The sequence below is a fragment of the Macaca mulatta genome, chromosome 6 (genome assembly GCF_049350105.2).
Source record: "Macaca mulatta isolate MMU2019108-1 chromosome 6, T2T-MMU8v2.0, whole genome shotgun sequence".
Taxonomy (NCBI): domain Eukaryota; kingdom Metazoa; phylum Chordata; class Mammalia; order Primates; family Cercopithecidae; genus Macaca; species Macaca mulatta.
Genome location: NC_133411.1, coordinates 186973750 through 186992919, shown reverse-complemented (window position 1 = coordinate 186992919; position 19170 = coordinate 186973750). Strand labels below are relative to the sequence as shown.

At 48.2% G+C, this 19170-nt stretch overlaps 1 pseudogene; it reads right to left on the bottom strand.

The window, feature by feature from the left end:
- Window positions 1-6695: 6695 nt before the first annotated feature.
- On the bottom strand, window positions 6696-7613 carry LOC709181 (NAD(P)H-hydrate epimerase pseudogene; annotated as a pseudogene).
- Between the last annotated feature and the right edge of the window lie 11557 nt (window positions 7614-19170).

Genomic DNA, 19170 nt, shown 5'->3' with positions numbered 1-19170 from the left:
ACAAGCTGCTGAGAGGTCACATTGTAACAGGTACTTGAGACGACCAGAGAAACCGGTTTTACACACAAGGTGCATAAGGAAAGTAGAATGTTTTTTTGGTAAAATATTATAAGATATGAAAATATATTTTTTTGTTCAAGGGAATATAATTTTGTCTGATTCAGAGGGTTTTTAAGGATTGTCTAATCTAAAAGAGTAATGGGACAAAATTGAAGATTTAGACAAGTCGTAAAGGATTTCTGAAGGGTTGATCTTGTAAAGAAAATGCTGTGGGTTTGAGCAAGTTGGCTAAGATTTTGAGGGGATTATTTTGTCTTTCTGTGGGTTGAATACTGAAATAAAAGTACATTGGCCAGATATGGTGGCTCATGACTGTAATCCCAGCACTTTGGGAGGCTGAGGTAGGCAGATCACTTGAGGTCAGGGTTCAAAACCAGCCTGGCCAACAGAATGAAACGCCATCTCTACTAAAAATGGTATGGTGGCGGGTGCCTGTAATCCTAGCTACTCGGGAGGCTGAGGCAGGAGAATCACTTGAACCCAAGAGGCAGAGGTTGCAGTGAGCCAAGATTGCACCATTGCACTCCAGCCTGGGTAACAGAGCAAGACTCTTGTCTCCAAAAAAAAAAAAAAAAAAAGTATATTGATGCAGGGCCAAAATCTGGGCCCATGTGTCTGAGTAACAAGGTTTTCTTAGAGAATTGAGCTGCTGTTTAACAGAAACTTGTAAAGGGCTATAAAAAGGTTTATGGAAATGTTACATTCTGGTCAAACTAATTAGGATTGGATAGATTTGTCTATAAGGTTTTATTAAGAATCAGGCTTATAGGGCCGGGTGTGGTGGCTCACGCCTGTAATCCCAGCACTTCCGGAGGTTGAGGCGGGCGGATCATGAGGTCGGGAGATCGAGGCCATCCCGGCTAACATGGTGAAACCCCATCTCTACTAAAAATATTTTTAAAAATAGCTGGGAGTGGTGGTGGGTGCCTGTAGTCCCAGCTACTCGGGAGACTGAGGCAGAAGAATGGCGTGAACCTGGGAGGCGGAGCTTGCAGTGAGCCGAGATCGCGCCACTGCACTCCAGCCTGGGCGACAGAGCGAGACTCCGTCTCAAAAAAAAAAAAAAAAAAAAGACTTAAGTTTATCAGGGCGGGGTGGCTCACGCCTGTAATCCCAGCACTTTCGGAGGCCAAGGTGGGTGGATCACCTGAGGTCAGGAATTCAAGACCATCCTGGCCAACATGGTGAAACCCCGTCTCTACTAAAAATACAAAAATTAGCCGGGCATGGTGGTGGGTGCCTGTAATCCCAGCTACTTGGGAGGCTGAGGCAGGAGAATCACTTGAACCCGGGAGGCAGAGGTTGCAGCGAGCCGAGATCACACCACTGCACTCCAGCCTGGGGGACAAGAGCGAGTCTTTGTCTCAAAAAAAAAAAAAAAAAATCAGGTTTAACATTAATAGTACACTAATGCAAAGGTGAAATTTGACTTTCTCTTTTGAACAAGATTTTAATGTAATATTAAAAGTTAATAAAAGATTTTTGGCTGGATATGGTGGCTCACGCCTGTAATCCCAGCACTTTGGGAGGCCAAGGTGGGTGGATCACTTGAGGCCAGAAGTTCAAGACCAGCTTGGCCAACATAAAAAAAACCCTGTCTCGAATAAAAATACAAAAATTCGCCGGGTGTAATGGTGCACACTTGTAGTCCCAGCTACTTGGGAAGCTGAGGCAGGAAAATCACTTGAACCCAGGAGATGGAGACTGCAGTGAGCCAGGATCGTGCGACTGCATGCCAGCCTGGGTGACAGAGTGAGATTCTGTCTCAAAAATAATATTAATAGGCCGGGCGCGGTGGCTCAAGCCTGTAATCCCAGCACTTTGGGAGGCCGAGACGGGCGGATCACGAGGTCACAAGATCAAGACCATCCTAGCTAACATGGTGAAACCCCGTCTCTACTAAAAAAATACAAAAAACTAGCCGGGCGAGGTGGTGGGCGCCTGTAGTCCCAGCTACTCCGGAGGCTGAGCCAGGAGAACGGCGTAAACCCGGGAGGCGGAGCTTGCAGTGAGCTGAGATCCGGCCACTGCACTCCAGCCTGGGCGACAGAGCGAGACTCCATCTCAAAAAAAAAAAAAAAAAAAATAATAATAATAATATTAATAACAATAATAATAATGATGATGATGATGAAAGATTTTTGTTTGCCTTTTGAATAAATGACAAAAAAAAAGTGGGGGGAAGAGAAAGAGACAGAGTCAGCTGGCCTCATGCTGTCTTTATGGGGCCCCGTTCGGAAAGCTGAGTATTCCCTCTGCCAATGATTAAAGATTTTTCCCTTTTACTTATAATGACCTGGGATTCTATTTTGTAATATCAAGTGCTTAAACCTAGGCTGGGTGTAGTGACTCACGCCTATAATCCCAGCATTTGGGAGGCTGAGGTGGGTAGATCACCTGAGTTTACAAGTTCAAGACCAACATGGGGTTGGCTAGGTGTTAGTATTTGTAAGTATGCTTAATTTATGGCCATATAGTTATTTGCATAAGGTCAATACAAATCTGTTCTGTCTTTGTTTTTGAGATGGAGTCTCACTCTGTTGCCCCAGCTGGAGTGCAGCAGTGCCATCTTGGCTCACTGCAACCTCTGCCTCCCAGGTTCAAGCAATTCTCCTGCCTCAGCCTCCCGAGTAGCTGAGATTACAGGCGTGCTCCACCATGCCTGGCTAATTTTTGTATTTTTAGTAGAGACAGGGTTTCACCGTGTTGGACAGGCTGGTCTCGAACTCCTGGCCTCAAGTGATCTGCCCACCTTGGCCTCCCAAAGTGCTGGGATTACAGGCGTGATCCACTGCGCCTGGCTCAAATCTGTTTTCTTTTGTAACAGGACACCACTGGAGACACTTTACCAAGGCTTTGACTGGAATGGCTGCTTTCAGGTGTAAACAGACTCTGCTCTAAGGAATGAAAGTTGATTTACAGAGCCCCTAAAGCCCCTTGGAAAAGCTGGTCTCATACCTTGGCAACATGGTCCCTGTACAGTATCTCCTGACCCATGGTGAGTAAAGAGTATGACTTTTTTTTTTTTTTTTTTTAAGCAATGGAATCTCGCTCTGTCGCCCAGGCTGGAGTGCAGTGACATAATCCTGGCTCACCACAATCTCTGCCTCCCGGGTTCAAGCGATTCTCCTGCCTCAGCCTCCCAAGTAGCTGGGACTACAGGCGCTCGCCACCATGCCTGGCTAATTTTTGTATTTTCAGTAGAGACGGGGTTTCACCATGTTGGCCAGGCTGGTGTTGAACTCCTGACCTCGTGATCCACCTGCCTTGGCTTCCCAAAGTGCTGGGATTACAGGCGTGAGCCACTGCACCTGGCCAAGAGTGTCACTTTCTGACAGGTCCAGGAACCCCACGTTATCTTGGGACCCTGAGGAGGGGAATTCACCCAATTCCTATAGCATTTGCAGGCACAGGTAAATTCATGGCTGGATTCAAGACTTTAAAAAGTCTTCATCTGAGATTCCTTATAAAACAAAGTTCCAGTAAAGCCGATTTTTTAAAAAGCCAAGATGATGAATAATAATTCTTGCTATACTTTATGCAAATACTCAGGCCAAGTATTATAAGACTAAAACTTATTTTTCAAATAAATTTGTCCTACTATGATTCGTCTTTAGTAAAAACGGGAACTGGAGAGAGAAAAATCATGTTTCAGAGAAAACTATAGTATATCTGTTGTTAGATTCTAGTCTTGCCTACTGTTTTTCAGCTTTTCTTATTTTCTGCAATTTGGACTAAATCCTGAATTCTTTCCAGGCTACAATCCCAAATTAATGCTTTTAAATTTTTCTTCCATTTTTCTGAGTTGGACTCAGTGAAATTGCCACTATGTTATTCCTTGCAATACAGGTGAGAAAAACGTGTCAGACTGCCACTGCCTTCCTCCTCTGTAATTAAGGATGCCTTGAGCCTAACATCTGGACAAACTGCCCAACATTAACCTTTGTTTTTTTTCTGTTTCCATGGAAACACTTCTTATTAAAAATCTGTTTGCCTTCATCACATGCAGAGGCCTAGCCCATCTCCAATGCCACCTTCTGGATGAGACACAGCTATTTAAGCTGATCCTTTCTCAAAAACGAGACACTTTCATGAGGATTCATAGCTCTTTTTGGAGCCTGTCAAATATATATACCCAACCAACCTGTCACCATATCCAGTTACAATTGGCAGTGGCGAACCTGCATGATAATTAAGAGTTCAGGAAGTGCCTCAGATAGCCATGTGGAACATGCACCAACAAATCAAAGGTGTGTTTGCTAGACCAGCAGTTAGCATCCTGGTCCAGGTCAGAACCATCCTGGTGGCAAAGCTGCGTGTAACATTGGCCCTAATCGCAGGGACAGGCATATCCCTCTGTTGTAGGGTCCACTGCTGTTGCACCCTCTGTATAGGAATGCAAGACAGGCATTCTCTCAGAGGCTCTCGAGACCTCGCACCATATTACTCCGACAAACATCTCCAAATACATCAGGTCCATTCCGATGCCCAATGGCTATGATCCCTTTCAGCAAGAAGTAGCCAGAAGGAATATAGTGCCCAGATCCCACAGACATGGAATGGAAGTTGTCAGTGAGGAAATGTAACTGAGTACCTCCATTTTTCTAGAAGGTGGTTTTAATTTTTTCTTTCTCTTCTTTCCACTGGCTCCCCACTTTCTACTTAGCCTTTTAGAAATGGAAATACAGGCCGAATGCGGTGACTCACGCCTGTAATCCCAGCACTTTGGGAGGCTGAGGCAGGTGGATCACCTGAGGTCAGGAGTTCAAGACCAGCCTGGACAATAGGGTGAAACCCTGTCTCCACTAAAAATACAAAAATTAGCCAGGTATGGTGGCAGGTGCCTGTAGTCCTAGCTACTCAGGAGGCTGAGGCAGGAGAATGGCATGAACTCGGGAGGCGGAGCTTGCAGTGAGCCAAGATGGCGCCACTGCACTCCAGCCTGGGCGACAGAGCAAGACTCCATCCCAAAAAAACAAAACAAAACAAAACAAAAAACAAAATTAGCTGGGCGTGGTGGCGCATGCCTGTAATCCCAGCTACTTGGGAGGCTGAGGCAGGAGAATCACTTGAACCCGGGAGGTGGAGATCGAGGTGAACTGAGATAGTGCCATTGCACTCCAGCCTGGGCGACAAAAGCTAAACTCTGTCTCCAAAAACAAAAACAACAAACAAACAAACCCCAGAGCTACCATTTAACCCAGCACTCCCATTAGTAGATATATATTCAACATAAAATAGATTTTTCTACCAAAAAGACACATGCACATGTATATCACAGCAGTGTTCACAGTAGCAAAGATACAGAATCAACCTAGGTGTCCATCAGTGGTGGATTGGATAAAGATGATGAAGTTCAACTTGAGGTGGAGAAAAAGAGAAAAAAAATAAAACAAAGATATAAAACATTTAATAAATAAAAATAATTTTTTAATGTGGCACATATTCACCACAGAATACTGTGCAGCCAGAAAACCCAAAATAATGTCCTTTGCAGCAACATGGATGCAGCTGGAGGCCGTCATCCTAAACCAATTAACACAGGAACAGAAAACCAAACACTGCATATTCTCGCTTAGAAGTAGGAGCCAGGCCGGGTGCCCTGGCTCATGCCTGTAATCCCAACATTTTGGGAGGCTGAGACAGGTGGATCACCTGAGGTCAGGAGTTCAAGACCAGCCTACCAACATGAGAGGAGAGGAAGGGGGCGTGTAGTAAAAAACTAACTGTTGGGTACTACACTGAGTACCCGGGCAATGGGAAAAATTCTACCCCAAACCTCAGCATCACGCATTATACCCAGAATAGACCCAGGTAACAAACCTGCACACGCCTTCCCTGAATCCAAAATACAAACTGAAATTATTTTTTAAAAATGTTAAAAAGCAAAATGCAGAATGCTGTGCATAGTATGCTACTATTTCTGTGAAGAGAGGATGGACATTTACTAAGAAATAGGTGGAAAAAAAGGGGAAGCATAGTATTGTGTATTCATACAGAATATTTGCAGAATGCAATGTTGGAAGTGGATCCCATCGGTTGCTTTTTTTTAAATTTTTTTTTTTTTTTTTTTTTTTTTTTTTTTTTTGAGATGGAGTCTTGCTCTCTCACCCAGGCTGGGGTGCAATGGCACAATGCTTTTCTTTTCTTTTCTTTCTTCTCTTTCCTTTCCTTTCCTTTCCTTCCTTCCTTCTTTCCTTCCTTCCTTCCTTCCTTCCTTCCTTCCTTCCTTCCTTCCTTCTTTCTTTCTTCTTTCTCTTTCTTTCTTTCCTTTTTTGAGGGGGGGATTCTAAGTCTTTATTTATTTATTTATTTATTTATTTATTTTTTATTTTATTTTTTTTTTTGAGACGGAGTCTCGCTCTGCTGCCCAGGCTGGAGTGTAGTGGCCGGATCTCGGCTCACTGCAAGCTCCGCCTCCCGGGTTCACGCCATTCTCCTGCCTCAGCCTCCCGAGTAGCTGGGACTACAGGCGCCCACCACCTCGCCCGGCTAGTTTTCTGTATTTTTTAGTAGAGACGGGGTTTCACCGTGTCGGCCAGGATGGTCTCGATCTCCTGACCTTGTGATCCGCCCGTCTCGGCCTCCCAAAGTGCTGGGATTACAGGCGTGAGCCACCGCGCCCGGCCTGGGATTCTAAGTCTGTACTGGGAAGAATACCCACCCGCCTCCCTCACTGCAGACCACAGACACACTCAGTATCAGGGCAGGGGGCAGGTTCAGCTGTTACTTCTTTTCCAGAGCAGGTGGCACAAAACGACCCCTGGTGGCTTCTGGTAACATGGGTTGCAGATTTTTTGGGTGCTGTGAGGTAGATGAGCACGTCTGGCTGGATCCCTGCAGTGTTCCCTTCTCCACATCCCATCCTGAGGGAATGTTGATGCTGGCAATGGACGCAGTAAGTCCCTTCAGGACACTCAGGATGCCGTGGAACGGTTCCCGAACGTCACCCTTGAAGCTGAAGCCACAGGCGGCATCCACCACCAGCTCATACAGCTCAATCATCACGGGCTCTGAGCGCATTTCCCCAAGGAAAGGGATGTCCATTTTCTGACACTGGGTCACCAACGCAATGAAGAGGAGCTTGTTAGGCCTTTTGGGGTAATAGATGCTTGGCTGGTAGCCAAAGAGTTTGAGGTGTCCAGCACAGATCAGACCATCTCCTCCATTATTCCCCAGGCCACAGATGACCAGGACAGTAGAGGGCTCCTGAACATGGACGTGGGGGGTATGCCTTGGCGATGGCTGTGGCACAGCTCAGCCTGGCCAGCTCCATAAGTTGGTCCACGTTGAACTGGTACTGGTTAAACAGCTCTTGGTCCACAGCCTGGGCTTCCTGCTGGCTCAGGTACTTCACCGCTAGGCTCTCCATGACGGCTGAGTCCCAGCGGCCACCTGAGTTCACCACTGTGGTCCCCACCAGCTGGGTCCCGAGGGGCAGGCGCTGGTCTGGCTTTTGATCGCAGCAGGTGCAAGCCCGCAACCAGCAGCCTGAGCCCCAGCAGTGCCCGCAGGCCGGATGTCCTGCTCGCAGAGGGCGCGCCCCCAGCCCAGCCCGGCGCCACCCTGGGGCATCATTTTTTCTTTCTTTACTTTTGTTGTTGAGACAGAAGTCTTGTTTGTTGCCAGGCTGCTGATAAACTTCTGGGCTCAAGTGATCCTCCCACCTCGGCCTTCCAAAACACTGGGATTCCAGGCATGAGCCACGGCCCCCAGCCTCAGCTGAAGCATCTGATTGGAAAAACCGGTAGACGCCGCCACCAACATCCAAATCAGAGGTCAGCGAACTACGGCCAGCAGAGCCATGTTTTCGGTTTGTTTGTTTGTTTGTTTTGAGACAGAGTCTGGCACTGTCACCCAGTCTGATGTGCAGTGGCGCGATCTCAGCTTACTGCAGCCTCCACCTCCCAGGTTCAAGTGATTCTCCTGCCTCAGCCCCCCGAGTAGCTGGGATTACAGGCACCCGCCACCACGCTTGGCTAATTTTTTTGTATTTTTAGTAGAGACAGGGTTCCACCATATTGGCCAGGCTGGTCTCGAACTCTTGACCTCATGATCCGCCAGCCTCAGCCTCCCAAAGTGCTGGGATTACACGTGTGAGCCACCACGCCCGGCCCCCCTGTTTTTTATAAATAAAGTTTTATTGGTACATAGCCACCCCATTTGATTACATATTGTTTCTGGGTGCTTTCCTACTATAACAGCAGGGCTGAGTAGTTACAATAGAGACTGTATAGTTCACAGAGCCTAAAATGTTTACTGTCTGGCCCTTTACAGAGAACATCTTCTGACTCTGATCTAAATCAACGGGATTGACACCCAAGCCCTTTGCCTAGGAAGCCCCAGACACCCTCAGCCCAGTTCTCCACCCTCCCCCTCACCCCCCATTCTGGCCTGGCTGCTCTCCTCTCTGTCTTTCACAAAGAAGAGAAAAACAGATGCCTCCTTATCTCACGAGAAAAGGAAGGCCAGCAGCGCCAGGTGTCTGTTCCTGGAGAAGGAGCACAGGTCAGAAGCAGGAGGTGCACTGCTCCCTGCCTTCCCTCCTCTCCATGGCCAACTGGAAGCCAGAGGCTGAGCAGGTGCCAAGGAATGAATGAGGGAGGGCTGCCTGGGTTTTCCTCCCACCTCGGAACCTGATTTGCTCTCATTCCACTCTGTTGACAGGGGAGGGTGAATCAATGGCCTCTAAAGACCTTCCAGTTCTCACTTTCTAGGGCAGGAGCATGACCTCCCTGCCTCCTGCAAAGCAAGAGGCCGGATGTCAGTGGAGCACGGTCAGAAGAAGGAGGACACGAGAGGAGAAGACTCCCAGAACCAAAGCCCGCCGACTGACTGCTGGCGATTCCACACTGCTCCACGAGGTGGCGGTACAGGCGACGGAGAGGAGGCCACAGCGCGCTCCCGGGCGGCGGGGCCGCGCACGGTGGCTCAGGCAGCGCAATGCCCCGTTTTCCCCGCCCGCCCGTCACACCTCCGTGGCAGGTGGAGGCCTTTGTGCCACAACGCACAGATCTCCATTCCCGTTGCCACCGTAGGTCTCCCAGTCCCCGCTGCGGCCGCACGTCCTGTACATGCACTTGGCTCTCCCAACAGCCTGATGAGGTGGGGACCCTTATTATCCATCCCGAGTCCCCGGGACCTCTTTCCTCTGCCAGCCTGCCCTGCCTCGCCCTCTACATCGCTTTTCTTTTCTTTTCTCCCCCTTCCTTCCTTTTTCTTTTCCCTCCCTCCCTCCCTTCCTTCCTTTTTCTTTTCCCTCCCTCCCTCCCTTCCTTCCTTTTTCTTTTCCCTCCCTCCCTCCCTTCCTTCCTTTTTCTTTTTCCTTCCTTCCTCCTCTCCTCTCTTTTTTCTTTCCCAGCCTGCCCTGCCTCGCTCTCTACGTTGGTTTTCTTTTCTTTTCTTTCTTCTTTTTCTTTCTCCTTCCTTCCTTTATTTTTTTCTTTCTCTCTCTCTCTTTTTTTTTTTTTGAGATGGAGTGTCGCTCTGTTGCCCAGGCTGGAGTGCAGTGGGGCAATCTTGGCTCACTGCAACCTCTGCTTCCTGGGTTCAAGCGATTCTCCTGCCTCAGCCTCCTGAGTAGCTGGAATTACAGGTGCCCACTACCACACCCAGCTAATTTTTGTATTTTTGGTAGAGACAGGGTTTCACCATGTTGGCCAGGCTGGTCTTGAACTTCTGGCCTCAAGTGATCCATCTGCCTGGGCCTCCCAAGGTGCTGGGATTACAGGCGTGCGCCACCACACCAGGTCTCTATGTTGGTTTTCACTGCAGTGAATGTGTCCAGAAATCTGGTGTATGCGCTCCCCATTGCTGCTGTAACAACTGACCACTCAGTGGCTGGGAAAGACACCCAGGTATTATCTCATGGGTCTGTACATCAGAAGTCCTGGAGGGCAGGGCTTGGGCTGAAGTCTCACATCAAAGTCTCCATCCACCGTGATCTCATCTGGTGCTTGGAATCCCCCTCCAGGCTCACTCTTCTTGCTGGAAGGGTTCAGTTCCCAGTGGCTGTAGGACCTGGGTCCCGCCTCCTGTCAGCCAGTCACTCGCAGCTCCTGTGGTTGCTTTTTGGTCCTCACTCGTGGTCCCCCCATCCTCACAGCCGGGAGCAGTGTTCAGATCCTGCTTGCTCCTGAGATCTCCGCCACTGCCCCTCCGCCGCCAGTCAGAGAAAGCTTTCTGCTTTAAGGCCTCAAGGGATTCCACTGGGCTAACCCGGATAATCCTGGATTGTCTCCCCGTCTGAGTCAACTGTGCCAAATAACGAGACATGCAGGAGTGACAGCTCCTCATACTCACAGGTTCTGGGCAGGGCATCTCTGGGGGGCTGTCTCAGAAATTCTGTCTGCCTGAGCCATCCTCCTGTTCCACTGCCACACCCCGTATCTCAAAGTCCTGTCATGTCCTGTATATCGCTCTTGCCAACTCCCTGAGCGCAGCCTCACGGCCACCATCCTGGACCAGGCCACCCTTGAAGCTCCCTCGCTGCTCTCATTCTTCTCCCCCTTCCCCAGGCATCCTGCCCACCCTCTGTTTCCCCTGCTAGAGCCTAAACGCTCTTCCAAAACCACGAAGCTACCATGCCACTCCCCAATTTAAAATCCTGCAACGGTGCCCTAGGAGCTTCGGGGGATGAACAAAAGTCCATAAAAGTCGTTTGTTCAAATGATTTCTGAGCAGACTCTCCACCAGGCACCTCCTGCAGCTTCCTGCGCTGTAGGATGGGGAGGTTCAACTATGAAGAAGGCTGCAGTAAGCACTAAGGGTGGCTGTCCCATCGGGCCCTGCCCTCGTTCCCTCTTCACCCCTAGGTCTTCCCAGTACCCTCCTCCTCTGCCCTGTCACATCCAACAAATCCCGTAAGGAGCCCTTTTCCCATATCCCTTCCTAGGTTCCCTTTCTATATTGCTCTCCCGGCTGGCACTTTCCCGGGCGGAAGCTTGGGAGACCAGGACTCTCTGTCTAGCTCACCATGGCTTCCCCGATGCCTAGCACAGTGTTGGGCACATAAAGAGGCTCAGTAAGTTGTTCTGAATGAATGGAAAGTCCAGTATGCACGGTGCAGACCCAAACCTACTGAGATTCCCTTTACTTCTAATAATCGTCTGCCTTGTGCCAGTGATTTTTCAGTGAACCCTTAGGGGCCAATGGTCCTGGCCCCCACAGCTCCATGGCACAAAGTCTGGAAGGAGGCTGGGTGCAGTGGCTCACACCTGTAGCCCAGCACTTTGGGAGGCCGAGGTGGCAGATCACTTGAGGTCAGGAGTTCAAGACCAGTCTGGGCAACGTGGTGAAACCTCGTCTCTACTAAAAATACAAAAATTAGTCGGGCGTGGTGGCACATGCCTGTAGTCCCAGCTACTTGGGAGGTTGAGGCACGAGAATCGCTTAAACCCAGGAGGCAGAGGTTGCAGTGAACCGAGATAGTGCCACTGCACTCCAGCGAGGGTGACAGAGGGAGACTGTCTCAAAAACAAACAACGACAAAAAAAACAAAGTCTGGGCCAGGGGTGGTGGCTCATGCCTCTAATCCCAGCGCTTTGGGAGGCCAAGGCAGGAGGATTGCTTGAGGTCAGGAGTTTGAGGCCAGCATGGGCAACATGGTGAGACTGTCTCTACAAAAAATATAAAAACATGGCAAGACTCTGTCTCTACAAAAAATATAAAAATGAGCCGGATGTGGTGGCGCATGCCTGTGGTCCCAGCTACTCTGGAGGCTGAGGTGGGAGGATCGCTTGAGCCTGGGAGGCAGAGTTTGCAGTGAGCTGTGCTTGCGCCATTGTACTCCAGCCTCGGCGACCGAGCAAGACTCCATCTCAAAAACAACGAAAACAAAAACCAAATCTGTCTGGGAAAAGCTCAGGCTTTGGTTGGTGGCCCAGAGTAAAGCGTGTCTCCCACTGCAGTTGGGGATCTGTGGCTGATAATGGATTCAATGGCCACCCCGCTGCCCCTGGCCAGAGCCTGCAGCTGCCATCCCTCTTGTGGCTCACCTCCACTCAGAGCACCCTGGCAGTGAAACAACCCTGTGTGATACTGTAGTGGCGGATACATGTTAGAAATGTGTCCAAACCCATAGAATGTACAACACCAAGGGTGAACCCTCATGTCAACAATAGACTTTGGGTGGTTATGATGTGACAATGTGAGTTGATCAATTGTAACAAATGTACCCTCTGGTAGAAGATGATGATGGGAGAGGAGGTGCATGTGTGGGGCAGGGGGCAGATGGGAAATCTCTCTACCTCCCTTTCAATGTTGCTATAAGCCTACAACTCCTCTGTTGAGGCTAAAGCAGCTCCATCTTGGATGCTAAACTACTGTGTTATATAATAAACTCTAAGATTTCCAGTTTATCTGTTGTTCCTTGTGTATGAGGCTGTATTTACCATTATCCTGACGTGACGTCAAAGAGCCTTGATGTTATCACACTTCGCTTGCCCACACATCCCTTCTGAATAACCTGCTCCCTTGGGACAGAAGCTTTGGATCTGGGGATACTGCTGCGGGGAGCTACGATCTTGTCTCCCCACACCGGAGACACAGACATGGCTTCTGTTCATAAGTCCCTTTGAAACGTTTCTTTCCAGGAAACTGGATTTGTCAGATAACAACGTGTTAAAAATGTGAAGAAATTGGGACGTTTATACACTGTTGGTAGGAATGGTGCAGCCACTTTGGAAAACGGCCTGGCCTTTCCCCAAAACGTTAAACACAGAGTTACCGTTTGACCCAGCCATTTTCATTGTATCTACCCAAGAGAACGGCAAAATATACCCACACAAACACTTGTCCATGGATGTTCATATCAGCATTATTCATAATAGTCAAAAGGTGGAAACAATCCAATCCGTGAACTGCCGAATGGATAAAATGTGGCATATCTATACAATGGAAAATTATTTAATAATAAAGCACTAGGCTGGGCACGGTGCCTCACGTCTATAATCCCAGCCCTTTGGGAGGCAGAGGTGGGCAGATCATGAGGTCAGGAGTTTGAGACCAGCCTGGCCAACATGGTGAAACCCCGTCTCTACTAAACACACAAAAATTAGCCGGGCGTAGTGGTACGTGCCTGTAATCACAGCTACTAGAGAGGCTGAGGCAGGAGAATTGCTGGAACCCAGGAGGCAGAGGTTGCAGTGAGCTGAGATCGTGCCGTTGCATTCCAGCCTGGCCGACAGAGTGAGACTCCATTTCAAAATAATAATAATAATAAAGCACTAATAAATACTGTAACATGGACAAACCTTGAAAATGTTATTCTAAGTAAAAGAAGACAGTCACAAAAGACTGAATATTATGTAATTCCATTTCTATGAAATGTCCAGATCACAGAAATTGATAGAGACAGAACGTAGATTAGTGGTAGCTTAGAGTTCAGGAAAGATAAGGAAGTCAGAGGGTGATAGCTAAAGGGTACAGCGTTTCTTTTTTCTTTTCTTTTTTTTTTTTTTGAGATGGAGTCTCGCTCTGTCGCCCAGGCTAGAGTGCAGTGGCCGGATCTCAGCTCACTGCAAGCTCCACCTCCCGGGTTTATGCCATTCTCCTGCCTCAGCCTCCCGTGTAGCTGGGACTACAGGCGCCCGCCACCTCGCCCGGCTAAGTTTTTGTATTTTTTAGTAGAGATGGGGTTTCACCGTGTCAGCAAGGATGGTCTCGATCTCCTGACCTCGTGATCCACCCGTCTCGGCCTCCCAAAATGCTGGGATTACAGGCTTGAGCCACCACGCCCGGCCTTTCTTTTTTTTTTTTTTCTTTTTTTGAGGTGGGGGTCTCGCTTTGTCACCCTGGCTGGAGTTCGGTGGCACAATCACAGCTCCCCACAGCCTTGATCTCCCCAACTCAGGTGGTCCTCCTGCAGGCTGGTCTTGAACTCCTGGGCTCAAGAGATTCTCTTCCGGCCGGGCGCGGTGGCTCACACCTGTAATCCCAGCACTTTGTGAGGCCGAGGGGGGTGAATCACGAGGTCAGGACTTCTACACCAGGCTGGCCAACCTGGTGAAACCCCGTCTCTACTAAAAATACAAAAAATTAGCTGGAAGTGGTGGTGGGCACCTGTAATCCCAGCTACTTGGGAGGCTGGAGGAGAATCGCTTGAACCCAGGAGGCAGAGGTTGTGGTGAGCCAAGATCGTGCCACTGCACTCCAGCCTGGGCAACAGAGCAAGACTCCATCTCAAAAAAAAAAAAAAAAAAAAAAAGAGAGATTATTTCGCCTCAACCTCCCAGAGTGCTGGGATTACAGATGTGAGTCACTATGCCTGGTAATATCTCAATTTGTGGCTCGGCCCAGTGGCTCAAGCCTGTAATCCCAGCACTTTGGGAGGCTGAGGCTGGGTGGATCACTTGAGCCCAGGAGTTGGAGACCAACCTGGGCAACATGGCAAAACACCATCTCTACACAAAATACAAAAATTAGCTGGCATGATGGTGCATGCCTGTAGTCCCACCTGCTCGGGATGCTGAGGTGGGAAGATTGATTCAGTTCTGGAGTTCAAGACTGCAGTGAGCTATGATTGAGCCACTGCACTCCAGCCTGGGTGACAGAGGAGACCCTATCTATCACCTATCTATCTATCTATCTATCTATCTATCTATCTATCTATCTATCTATCATCTATCTACCTACCTATCATCTATCTATCTATTATCTATCTATCATCTATCTACCTACCTATCATCTATCTATCTATCATCTATCTACCTATCATCTATCTATCTATCTATCTATCTACCTACCTATCATCTATCTATCATCTATCTATCATCTATCATCTATCTACCTACCTATCATCTATCTATCATCTATCTACCTATCATCTATTTATCTATCTATCTATCTATCATCTATCTATCTGTCATCTATCTTCTATCATCTAATCTATCATCTATCTACCTACCTATCATCTGTCTGTCTATCTATCTCTCAATTTTAAAAAAATCCTCCCCAATTTTTAAAAAAATGTACCTTAGTCCATCTAGATCTAACTTTCTCAGTTTGTAGGTGAAGCACTGACGCCCAGAGAGGCTAAATGACTTGCCTAAAGTCATTTGTCATTTAGAGCCCTGGACTAGTGCCCATTAATCTTTAGTTATCAGTCATTGTACACTGCTTAAAGTAAGCTCAGCTGGGCACAGTAGCTCACGCCTGTAATCCTAGCACTTTGGGAGGCCGAGGTGGGCAGATCATGCGAGGTCAGGAGTTTGAGACCAGCCTGGCCAACATGGTGAGCCTCTGTCTCTATTAAAATACAAAAATTAGCCAGGCATGGTGGTGTATGCCTATAATCCCAGCTACTTGGGAGGCTGAGGCATAAGACTCACTTGAACCGGGGAGGCAGAGGTTGCAGTGAACCGAGATTGTGCCACTGCACTCCAGCTGGGGCAACAGAGCAAGACTCCATCTCAAAAAAAAAAAAAAAAGAAAAAGAAAAAAAAGAAAAAAGGAATAACTTCAAATAGTAGCCATTCCAACAAAATCAATAAAGCAATAAACTCACACAAAACAACTTGGGTTCAGAACAGATTTCTGAGTCTGGCCTTAGAAATACACAGTGTGTTGGCTGCGTGCAGTGGCTCATGCCTGTAATCCCAGCACTTTGGGAGGCCAAGGCAGGCAGATCACGAGGTCAGGAGATCGAGACCATCCTGGCTAACACGGTGAAACCCTGTCTCTACTAAAAATACAAAAAATTAGCTGGGCGTGGTGGCGGGTGCCTGTAGTCCCAGCTACTCGAGAGGCTGAGGCAGGAGAATGGCGTGAACTCGGGAGGGGGAGCTTGCAGTGAGCCAAGATTGAGCCACTACATTCCAGCCCGGGTGACAGAGCGAGACTCTGTCTCGAAAAAGAAAAAGAAAGAAAGAAAGAAATACACAGTGTGTTAACAACAAAAAAAGAAAACAGGCCAGTTGCGGTGGCTTACATCTGTAATCCCAACACTTTGGGAAGCCAAGGCAAGTGGATCACTTGAGGTCAGGAGTTCGAGGCCAGCCTGGAACAACATGGTAAAACCCTATCTCTCCTAAAAATACAGAAATTAGCTGGGCATGGTGGCAGGTGCCAGGATCACTTGAACCTGGGAGGCGGATGTTGCAGTGTGCTGAGATGGCACCACTGTACTCCAGTCTGGGTGACAAAGGGAGACTCAGTCTTTTTTTTTTTTTTTTTTTTTGAGATGGAGTATCGCTCTGTCGCCCAGGCTGGAGTGTAGTGGCCGGATCTCAGCTCACTGCAAGCTCCACCTCCCAGGTTTACGCCATTCTCCTGCCTCAGCCTGCCAAGTAGCTGGGACTACAGGCGCCCGCCACCTCGCCCAGCTGGTTTTTTGTATTTTTTAGTAGAGACGGGGTTTCACCAGGTTAGCCAGGATGGTCTCGATCTCCTGACCTCGTGATCCGCCCGTCTCAGCCTCCCAAAGTGCTGGGATTACAGGCTTGAGCCACCGCGCCCGGCTGAGACTCAGTCTTAGAAAGAAAGAAAGAAGGAGAGAGAGGGGGAGGGGGGGGAGAGAGAGAGAGAGAGAGAGAGAGAGATTGAGAGAGAGAGAGAGAGAAAGAAAGAAAATAAAACAAAACAGTGTGGTTTTCTGAAGACATATTTTTTCTCAGCACTTCATTGTCTTATGGCTCAAAATGCAGACACGTGTGACCTGGGCCAAACTGAGGTTCCTACACTTTCACTATTTACATATCCTTTTTAGCTAAACTCAAATGTCAAATCACAGGTATGGGTAAAGTCTGGGCTTGGAGACAAGTGGACCTGGGTTCAAATCCAGCTTTGTGTGAGCGACACCAAACTATTCACCTTTATGTGTGTCAGTAAATTGTTAATATAAAGGTTTTATTCCTGGTAAAGGGATGGTAAAGTCTTTACCTTTACCATAGAGGTATTTTTTGGTGAGCACTGAATGAGATATTGTATGTAATATGCTTGCCACATAAATGTTAACATGTTAACTGTCTTTTTCCTTCCATGTAAGAGCTGAAGGGACTCCACAACTGAGGCTCTGAGTGAGGTCAGTCAAGTGAGTCCATTTGTTTGAATTTGTTTGAATTGGGTTTCTCAGGAATGAAATTCTCCATCACTCTGCTGGACAGAGTTCATTGTGCCCCATGCACACAACTGGCAGTACTTCTCCCCTTGGTGAACCTGGCACATTTTCATCTGTCCTAAAAGGCAGAAACACCACTCAGAAACAAGAACAGAAAACCGCCCTGCAGAGTCCTGCCACTGTGTGCTCGGAGGAGGCCACAGAGCTGCTCTCACAGACCCACACGACACTCAAGAAAGGATTCCCAGGGAGGGGCAGAACCGCTATTACAAGACAGAAGAGGAGGAAGAAGAGTGGGGAGAGTATGGGGGTGGAGAATGGTACAGCAAAGTTGTCAGCAGGAAGGCAAAAGCTGACAGTAACCTAAAGCTCAGGAAGGAGCTATCTTTTCTCAAGAAATCGCAAAACAAAAACCTTTAAAGGATCAAATTATTTTTTACATTGTATATACAAACCTTATTTGCTTTTGAATTGTTTTTTATTGTTTATATAGCATGTTCATTGATGACTGATATATTTTTCTATTTGTGAAGAGTTTTGAGAAGCTCTAAAGTGAGCATGGATTACATCATAATTTCTCTTATTAAAATACTAAATTTTAGGTCTGGTGCAGTGGCTCATGCCTGTAATCCCAGCACTCTGGGAGGCCAAGGCGGGCAGATCACGAGGTCAGGAGATTGAGACTATCCTGGCTGACACAGTGAAACCCCATCTCTACTAAAAATACAAAAAAATTAGCCGGGCTTGGTGGCAGGCGCTTGTAGTCCCAGCTACTTAGGAGGCTGAGGCAGGAGAATGGCGTGAACCTGGGAGGCAGAGCTTGCAGTGAGCCGAAATCATGCCACTGCACTCCAGCCTGGGCAACAGAGTGAGACTCTGTCTCAAAAAAAAAAAAGAAAAAAAAGAAAAAAAAAGAAAAAAAATTAAATTTTAAGGTAGGTGCAGGTGCACCTGTAGTCCCAGCTACTTAGGAAGCTGAGGCAGAGATTGCTTGAGACCAGGAGTTCAAGGCAAGCCTGAGCAACAAATATACTGAGATCCCATCTCCCAAATAAGCAAATAAACAAACAAGATAAAATACTATTTTTTTTTTCTTTTGAGACAGTTTCGCTCTTGTTGCCCAGGCTGGAGTGCAATGGCGTGATCTTGGCTCACTGCAACCTCCGCCCCCTGGGTTCAAGCGATTCACCTGCCTCAGCCGCCCGAGTAGCTGGGATTACAGGCACCCACCAAAACTCCCAGCTAATTTTTTGTATTTTTTGTATTACCTCGTGATCCGACCGTCTCGGCCTCCCAAAGTGCTGTGATTACAGGCTTGAGCCACCGCGCCCGGCCAATTTTTTGTATTTTTGTTTTTTTTTTTTTTTTGAGGCGGAGTCTCGCTCTGCCGCCCAGGCTGGAGTGCAGTGGCCGGATCTCAGCTCACTGCAAGCTCCGCCTCCCGGGTTCACGCCATTCTCCTGCCTCAGCCTCCCGAGTAGCTGGGACTACAGGCGCTGCCACCTCGCCCGGCTAGTTTTTTGTATTTTTTAGTAGAGACGGGGTTTCACCGTGTTCGCCAGGATGGTCTCGATCTCCTGACCTCGTGATCCGCCCGTCTCGGCCTCCCAAAATGCTGGGATTACAGGCTTGAGCCACCGCGCCCGGCCAATTTTTTGTATTTTTAATAGAGATGGAGTTTCACCATGTTGGCCAGGCTGGTCTCGACCTCCCGACCTCAGATGATCTGCTGGCCTCGGCCTCCCGAAGTGCTGGGATTACAGGCATGAGCCACCGTGCCCAGTCAAAATACTGAATTTTTAAAAATATTTTTTGTTTTGTTTTTGAGGCAGAGTCTCTCTCTGTCGCCCAGGATGGAGGGCAGTGGTGTGATCTCAGCCCACTGTAACCTCCGCCTTCCAGGTTCAAGTGATTCTCCTGCTTCAGCCTCCCGAGTAGGTGGGACTACAGGCCCATGCCACCATGCTCAGCTAATTTTTGTATTTTTAGTAAAGAGAGGTTTCACCATGTTGGCCAGGCTGGTTTTGAACTCCTGACATCAAGTGATCTGCTCT